Source organism: Leptonychotes weddellii, unplaced genomic scaffold, assembly GCF_054177405.1.
Source record: "Leptonychotes weddellii isolate Sample4059 unplaced genomic scaffold, ASM5417740v2 HiC_scaffold_8071, whole genome shotgun sequence".
Lineage (NCBI taxonomy): Eukaryota > Metazoa > Chordata > Mammalia > Carnivora > Phocidae > Leptonychotes > Leptonychotes weddellii.
This window is the reverse complement of record NW_028051257.1, coordinates 1-8,987: the sequence shown is the minus strand read 5'-3', so window position 1 is coordinate 8,987 and position 8,987 is coordinate 1. Positions and strand designations below refer to the sequence as shown.

Sequence of the window (8,987 nt, the reverse complement as noted above, 5' to 3'; positions counted from 1 at the left end):
AGACGATGGACTCTGAAAAACAAACTGAGGGTTCTAGAGGGGAGGGGGGTGGGAGGATGGGTTGGCCTGGTGGTGGGTATTGAGGAGGGCACGTTCTGCATGGAGCACTGGGTGTTGAGCACGAACAATGAATCATGGAACACTTCATCTAGAACTAATGATGTAATGTATGGGGATTAACATAAGAATAAAAAAAAATAAAATACCTTTCCAACTCTTGAATTATATATAGTCATCTAAATATTATTCTAAGATTCTTAGGGCGCTGGGTGGCTCAGTTGGTTAAGCGTCTGCCTTTGGCTCAGGTCATGATCTCGGGGTCCTGGGATTGAGTCTGGCCTCAGGCTCCCTGCTCAGTGGGGAGCCTGCTTCTCCTTCTCCCCTCCTCCCTCTCCCCTCCTCCCCACTTGTGCCCTCTCTCTCTCTCTGTGTCTCTCAAAAAAATAAATAAAATCTTAAAAAAATATATTATTCTAAGACTCTTTATTTTATATACTTAAGCCTTTCATTCATTTGGAAATTACTGTGGAAAATGATGAGAATAGGGATCCAACTTTATTTTTTCTCAGGTATCTCAGTTTTGCCAGCACCATTTTATTAAATGAATCATCTTTTTTCTCACAACACTAAAAATTACCTGGTGGTGTTTATTTATCCAGACAACTGACAAATATGCAGGTGAAGGATTCCTAACTGACAATACTTATCTCATGCCCAGTAGGGTCAAAGATAGGTATCTTTTGAGAAACACACATGATATCACTCTCCTGCTCTTAAAACTCTTCAAGGGCATAGCGCTGCCCTCAGAATCAAGACTGCATGTGGCCCCTGCCGACATCAATGCCAGCATCATCTACCACACCCTCCCCTCACCCCTGCACTTCCATCCCCCGTCCGGGCTTCTCCCAGCTCCTCAAGCTCTCATCCCTCCTGTCTGCTCTACACAGACGACTTCCTCTGCTTGGGGTGCTTACCTGCTCTTCTCCCACCCACCCAAGCCTGGCCATCTCCCACTGTTCCATCAAGTCAGCTTAAACACCATTTGTTCACCAAGTCTTCCCCAGCCCACAAAGTGGGGAGCCCTACTCCCCTCACCCCCATACGCTTTCCTCTCAAAGGTCTTCAACTCTCCTCTTCTCCCTCACGGCACTGTGCACACTAGAACAAGTAGCTATTTGCTTCATATCCTCTTGCCCAATATGTGGGAGCTGCACGAGAGCAAGGACCATTCCTATTTTGTTCACCACTATACTCCTGTATTTTCTTATTAACTGGTCCAAGGAATACTAATTACAAAGGAATCAGTAGGAACAATGAACACAACACCACATCACAGAACGCCAACAGGAAAGTTACAGAAGAAATACAAAAAGGCAAATAAAACATGAAGATGGTCAATGCACTAAGGATTTAAGGGAAAAAAAAAGGTCATTATATCAAAATAATTGGTACAACCTTCTGCAAGGCAACATGCTAATATCTTCGACCAGACGACTCCACGACAAGGATTTTATTCTACAGGGACACTCGTTCAAATACACAGCTTTCCCTGCGGCACTGTTTCTAACAGGGGAAAATAAGAACCCAAATGGCCACAATTGGGTTTTAAGTAAATTATCATTTGGCCCTATAGTACTACGTTGACATGAAAAGGTATCCAAGATATACTAAGTCTAATAAAACAAGCTGCACTAACGTAAAAATACTATTATTAAGTCCCTCACAATGAAAAGCTTAAAAATCTAAATATAAATGATTATAGCTGCGTATATATATATATTTTTGAAAACTCTAAAACAAATGTAACAGTGGTTATCTCTGAAAATTGCTATTTCTTTTTAAATTTATTAATGTTCACAATGATTATTTTAACTATGAAAATATGTTAATTTTTTAATTAGGGAAAGTATGTTTAGGTGTCATCTAAACTGAAACCTGATTTTTTACAGTGTCAAAAGTTCTCAATTTATAAAAGTGTATCCATACACTTTAGGCAGATTTCCAAAACTGATGGCCAGGAAAAATGATGTTCATTTCAAATTGATAAAATACTATAGTGTCTCTACAAACATACAGTAAACAATTAAAATTAAGGAAGCAAATCTAAAATATTAGATCAAGACTCTACTCATTAGTCAAATGCTCGAGAGTGTATTTATTTGACTGGTATCTCTTAAATTTATGTATTTCCAGTAGTACACAATGCACAAAATATAAACATTTTAATGCAGTCACCTTGAAATTCTTGATTGTTTGATAATTCCGGTTTTTGAGCACATGTTCCTCCTAAATATCTCACTCTACAACCAAAGCTAGTACTTAAAAATATTTTTCTAATAAAATGAAATCTAAGTATACTTTCTGTTTTCTGAAAGCAAAATCTACTCTGCAATTGACAGGGTTTTCTGTGCTTCTCAAAAAATGGGAAATTAATAGTTAATATTATTTAACAATTTTTGTACCAGGCACTGACTTGTACCACTTGGTGCCCTCTGTCTCCAGAGACTAAGACAAACTACACAAACAGCTCTGAGGAGAATCAACATTTCAGCCAGGGATGGTGAGATAAGTTTAGTTTTGACTTTAAAGTTTTTTCCCCTTTCTTTCTATGCTGCTTTGAATTTCTTGGATGAAGGAATGAGTTACACCCATTTAAACAGGTAACAAAATACACCCCACAGCACTCACATAGTCTGCACATGAAATTTAAATTGCAATTTTTGGGGAGAGCAATGACACTCTACAATCAAAAACTTTAAAACTGTGTGTGCTATTTATTTGCCCTCGTAATTCCAATGCTAGAAATTGAATGAAAATAATCCAAGCTATGTTCAGAATTTATATATTATCCTCATAGCACTTTTCTATAATGGAAAAAAATGAAACATCTTGTAATGTGGGTTGAGTTAAATACTTTGTAGTATGATATGACTACATGAAAAATCACTACATACAAAAAAGAAGCACAAGAAGAACAGTCCATTTTGTCTCACCCCACTAAAATTAAGCACACTGAAAGCAAGGACTTTGTTTTACTCACTGCTTTATTCCTAGCCCTTAGAACAATGCCTGGCACATGGAGCCACTCAAAACCTTATACATGAATTCGAGTAACGGAAGTGTGAACAGAAAAGATTTTAGCGGGGCGCCTGGGTGGCTCAGTCATTAAGCATCTACCTTTGGTTCGGATCATGATTCCAGGGTCCTGGGATCGAGCCCCTCATCGCCCTGCATTGGGCTCCCTGCTCTGTGGGAAGTCTGCTTCTCCCTCTCCCACTCCCCCTGCTTGTGTTCCCTCTCTCACTGTGTCTCTGTCAAATAAATAAATAAAATCCTAAAAAAAAAAAAAGGTTTTAGCTAGAAACACATACAGCAGACTTACGCAACATGTCCATTTACTTTACTGGAATTCAACTGTCCAGACTAAGAAAAACAAAAGAAGGAAATACCATAAATCATGCACCCTAGTCTGCTTTGGAGTGAGAATCTAGGGAGAAGCTGAGTCTGCTGCCCCCTCCTTAGATCTCAGATCACTGTGGCTCTCACGCAGTGGATACCACACTAGACAAAAGAGTGGTTCTAGAATTTAAAACACAATATTGCCCCTAAATATAAGCCAACTACTTACTCTCGTGCTCTGCCCCCCCCATACTAATTTTCTCCAAAATCAGGCTTTTTAAAAGGACTTCCAAGGAGAAATGTTGCCTTAGAAGAGAACTTCAGAACCTTGCCTTCCCACCTCCAAATAAAATTCAACTCTACTGTATGCCATGGTAATAATCACAGCGGTATCAGTGTGATGAATATGCATGCTTTCTTTGTTTTTATTTTTTTCTAATACATCTACAATTAGCAAATGTTACTTTTGCAGTAAGAAAAAAGCTCGGATTTTTTAATAGCCCACAACAGTCCTTTCTACATTTACGACAGAAACGCTAGGAAAAAAAAAAAAAAAAAAGAAATGCTAGATCTGGCATCAATATTCCTCTACTTGACCTAAAATAACACTACTCCTCTAGTATAACTATAACTGTACTCACGCAGCACATTATTTCCCCCATCCCTCTATGCTACTTTAAACAATTTTTTTTAAAGATTTTATTTGAGAGAGTGAGCGAGAGAGAATACATGAGCAGGGGCAGAGGGAGAGGAACAGGGAGAAGCAGACTCCTCTGCTGAGCAGGGAGCCCAACATGGGGCTCGATCCCAGGACCCTGGGATCATGACCTGAGCCGAAGGCAGATGCTTAACCGACTGAGCCACCCAGGCGCCCCTACTTTAAGCAATTTTTTATTAATAAACATGTAACTCAAACTATACACCTTTCCAACAAGAACAAGGCAATTTTCTATTTCTATTACAATTCACTTAAATTTGTATGAAATAGCAGAGTTCCTTACTGACATGCAAATTAAAAAATAATATTAATAATAAGGTACCTGAACATCATAGAGTGCTACAATATTTTCATGCTGAAGTTCCTGTTAAGGAAATTGAGAATTTAAAATATTTGTGATCGCTCTAATAAATATATTTCAACATGCAAATAAATATTAACTTAAGTATACACCCACATACACGTACTATATACTCTTTCTATATACTACACTTCCACTACTAGATTAGAACAATTCAATCTACAAAAGAATAAGAGGAAATGTGCCTGATCAAACTTTACCTGAGCCCTAAATGTTTTTTCACCAGGATCATTTTTTAGACTCTTAACAAGGTGAGTACTCTCATTTACAAAATAAATGTCACAGTTAGTATGACCACAGACTCTCTGGGAGTCTTTTCAAATTCAATATACAGTTCTAACAGCAATAAAGGCATGAAATTCCAAAGTGCTTTTAAAGAGCACGTTATTTGCCTGAAAGAAAACGAAGCATAATTCTTAGCTCAAAGAGCTGTAATTCTTACCAAAGAGCTCTCCACAGAGAAGTAGTTTCGATGAAAGCTGGTGTGAGGTGAGAGCTCTACGTTCACATTAGCTTGGGGAACACTGAGTTAAATACACCTAAGCCAGTTTCTTCATTGCGCAATTTTTCAGATTTTTCTTTGCCGAGCAAAGGGCTTTGCGACTCTCCAAGAAGTATGCAATAAACAGGATTTTCCATACGCATTTGACTAGGCAACCATTTTTTCCCCAAAGGACCTCACTTGGGTAACACTGCTTGTGAGTGATCTAAAAAGACCACTTCCAAGGTAAATAATTTGTTTTCCATTTACAAGGAAGAGAGGTTCCATCTGCCCCTAGTCCCCCCCAAATACTTAAGTGTCACCTGAAAGGGATCAAGAGAAGAGCTAAATAATGGATAAGAAGGGTGTGCCTCTTCTCAAACAGTAACACAATAACCAAGGAAAAGAAGAAATTAGAAGCTAAAATCAGTCTTCACAGAATCCCTCTAAGCCCACGAGCCACAAACACCTATTCTTAAAAATAGCTTCCGAGTACTCAAATGTCTCAAAAAACTGAGCATGCAAAAATGAGAGCAACAGGTGAAAATTCTCAAACTTGGCTCCAGGGACCAAAATTACAAAAGATGTCATCATGCATTTATTTAAAGTAAGTTTTAACCCAGTATGAAATATCACATAAAGAAACATACCTTTAAGATCTTAATTTCCTTCCCAAGCAGTATTTGTGATTTTGACAAGTTCTTTTTATTAATACTTTTAATAGCTACCTCCCAATCAGTTTTCTGAAAAGGAAAAACAGTGTTACTCCGGGAAATTATTTTATAGAAACATAATCTATAAGCACAAAGGTGTTTTTAGCAAATTCATAAACACTGGGGGGAAAATGGAAAAGAATCTGAATCTCCAACAATAGGAAAATGATTTCATAAATTACAAGCTAATGTCCTACAAGACAGCCACTAAAAATAATAAATACGAAGACCACATAGTAACTAGCATGAAATGAAACAAAGGACAAAATTTACAACCACTTTAAAGTTATGGAGAAATGCGGATAATAAACTGGAAGGTGGTATTTGATAGCTTGGCGAGATTTGGCCCTGTTTTAATCACTTTTTGTCGAGTTTCCAGTTATTCCCATAATAAAGTAGTTTTTATTACTCTGATAAGCAACAAAACCAGCCCACTTTTAACAGGCCCCTTGCCAACAACCAGGACTACCAAAACCCGTTTGATCATTTCCACTCCCTAGGTGCTCTTCCAAATTCTTTAGATTCGACAACCTCGTGGGACCCAATTTGCGGAAGAGCAAGAGCTTTGAAACATTTTTGAACCAGCATTCATGTTTACTTGGAGTGAAAAATGAAGCGTCCAACCCTCTTTCCCACCCGCCTATCTAACCCCAGAAAGGCAAGGTGGTACGGGGCTCGTCCGCGTGTTGAGGAACCAATGCTGGGAAATGTGATACCCCCCACCCCCCCCCCACCCCGAGTTTGAGAAAGTCTCGGGCTAACGGGAAACCAGCCCGTTTTCCGCTGGGTCTGCAGTTATCGACCTCAAAAGGGACAAGCCTTGGCAGCCCAGGGCGCGGAAAAACCTCAGATGCGTCCACGTCCGGGGCCAGGGCTGGGCAGGGACCGTGCGGTCCTTTCGGACTCGGATCCTGGGCACATTCAGGTGGAAAGGCACGTCCCGGCGGGCGAGCGAGCCCCTAAGCGCACTCTGGTCACCAGGCGCTCTGCGAGGAGGAAATCAGAGGCCGAGCGGCCCGTCGGTAGGTGGAGCGCTGCCTAGCGGCTTCGGCCTCAAAACAGTCCTCGCCCGACCAAAACAAACCCCGCGACACTGACAGCGCGCACAATGGCAGGCCTCAGGGCGGCGAGCCAACCCAGGGGGGGCCTCTGCGCCCGCGGCGTCGCCAAGTTTCAAGACCACCCAGTCCGGCCGCCGCCGCGCGGACGGGAGGGCGGCCCACAGACCCCGGCCTCGCCCCGGCCGGCGGGGCTCACCTGGCGGTGCCGCCCCCGGAAGACCACGGCGAAGGCCCCGTGTCCCACGAGGTCCCTCTTGCTGTACTCGAAGTCGCCCACCACCTCCATGGCCGCGCCCCCGGGGCATACAGCGGGCGGGCGGGCAGCGCAGCGACGCGGGCCGGGCTCAGCACCGCGGGCCCGCCGGCCCGGAGCCCGCCCGCGGGCCGCCGCACTGGGGCAGCCGCGGCCCCCGGCCCGGGCGGACGCTCATGCCGAGAGGCCGGAGCGGAAACGGGGGAGGCCTCCGCGCGGGGCCGGGGGTCAGCGAGGCCTGGCCCGGCCCCGGCCGCTCCTCATGGCCCGGCCCGCCGCCGGCCGAAGGCTCCCTTGGCGAAGCGGCCTCAGCGCTGCCCGGCTAGGGGCGCCGCAGCCGTCACTGTGCGCCCCCGGAGCCGCACACGCGTCCGGGAGAGGTGCGGGGCCCGGTCCTCCCCATCCCCAGCTCGTCCCGCCGCGACGGCCCCCTCAGCCCGGGGTGCTGCTGCGGTGACGGCCGCCGCCCTAGGACCAGCACAACCACCGTCCCCGCGCGCCTCCCCGCCTCGCAGCTGCGCCCAACGCACACGCGCGCGCCGGCCGCTCCCGAGCCGACTGCCGGCCCTCCGCGACGTCAGCACGTCTTGTAGGACGCAGCGCCCTCCGTAGCCCGCTCCCTCCGCCAGGAAAATGAGTGCGCGCGCGCCCCGGGGCGCGGCGCCGCGGTCGAGGCCAGTCCCTCCAGGAACTGGCCCAGGCGGGGAAATGGGATGCGAGCCGCTGGAACCACAGCTCGTTACCCGCTGCAGCCTTCGCGCTGGGCCTGGGAGCAGATTCGAGCCTGCCACACCCCGGGCTGGAGCCCACTGGGAGGCGGGCGTCGGGGAAGCAGGTCTTGAACCCCCAACTGCAGGAGGGACCGGGCATCCCTTGTGCAGTATAGACCCCAGGGAACCGGTAAGGGCAAAGCAGCATCTCCTAGAGCCCGGCTTTCCCCGCGCCCTCTGAAAGCGGAGGTCGTGCTGCCAAGCTGCGGGTCTTTCCCGACCCTTCTGGGTTTACTCCCCCGGGACCCTGAAGAGATGGTGTCGGGCAGGGGTTCTGCACATTTTGGGGTCCCTTGACTTCTGTGAGAGGCTGATGACAGCCCAGGACCCTCTTCCCGGAGAAATGTTTATGCACGCAGACTCAGTATTGAATACATTTTCCACGGCCCTAAGAATGAGAACCCCTGCTTCCAGCCGCCAGGTATCCTGCCAGTTGACCTCAGGCTTACCTTTGAATGGCTTTAAGGGAGCTTGCTTTTCTACCTGATTATTGAAGGTCAAGTGTCAAAGAACTTCTTTGGCAACTTTCCCTCAAGGATATGTCTTACAAAACCATTTTATAAACAATAAACTTGAAAATATCATAGAAAACTCAGGCCCTGTACTATCCTGGTATGTTCCATTGTTTAGAATGTTTGCTCTCAGCTTTCCGCAGTATCGTAGCCAATGAGGTTTATCCGAGGCGCGATTATTGCTAATAGAATGTTTGCTCTCAGGTTGTTCCTTAGCACCAGAATTACATTTCCCACCCCAGGTCCATCCCGGCAAACTGACCTGAAGGCGGCACAGAAACCCTAAGAACCTCCAGCTGGAATCCTCAGAAGAAGCCCCTCCCTTCCTCAAACCTTCAAAATGTAGGGTCTTAGATCTCTGTTCTCACTTCTGTGCACACCTACGTTATTCTATCCCTATCTCAAAATCTAGCCCAGGTGAGTGTTGGACACTATGGAAATCTGGAGCCTTCAAAAAGGAAAAGCAAAGGAAGCAAGTATGCCCAGAGAGACAAAAATTCATCTGGAGATGATTCTTTCCCTGTTTGAAAGCCTCTCTATTGTAAATCTTTAAATATGGTTATTTAAATAAGATATAGGATTTATTTATTTATTTATTTATTTATTTTATTCTTATGTTAATCCCCATACATTACATCATTAGTTTTAGATGTAGTGTTCCATGATTCATTGTTTGTGCATAACACCCAGTGCTCCATGCAGAATGTGCCCTCCTCAAT

At 45.0% G+C, this 8,987-nt stretch overlaps 1 long non-coding RNA gene and 1 pseudogene across 1 annotated transcript; one reads left to right on the top strand and one right to left on the bottom strand.

Annotated features, from left to right (window-relative positions):
• Nucleotides 1–2,467: 2,467 nt before the first annotated feature.
• LOC145719893 (uncharacterized) lies at nt 2,468–7,546 on the bottom strand. Its single transcript, XR_014142666.1, has 3 exons — nt 6,930–7,546; nt 5,610–5,702; nt 2,468–4,481 (listed from the first exon to the last, which is right to left on the bottom strand). It is a non-coding gene; the product is annotated as an uncharacterized LOC145719893 (long non-coding RNA).
• Nucleotides 7,547–8,399: 853 nt separating this feature from the next.
• Nucleotides 8,400–8,460, top strand: LOC145719894 (U4 spliceosomal RNA; annotated as a pseudogene).
• The last annotated feature ends 527 nt before the right edge of the window (nt 8,461–8,987 follow it).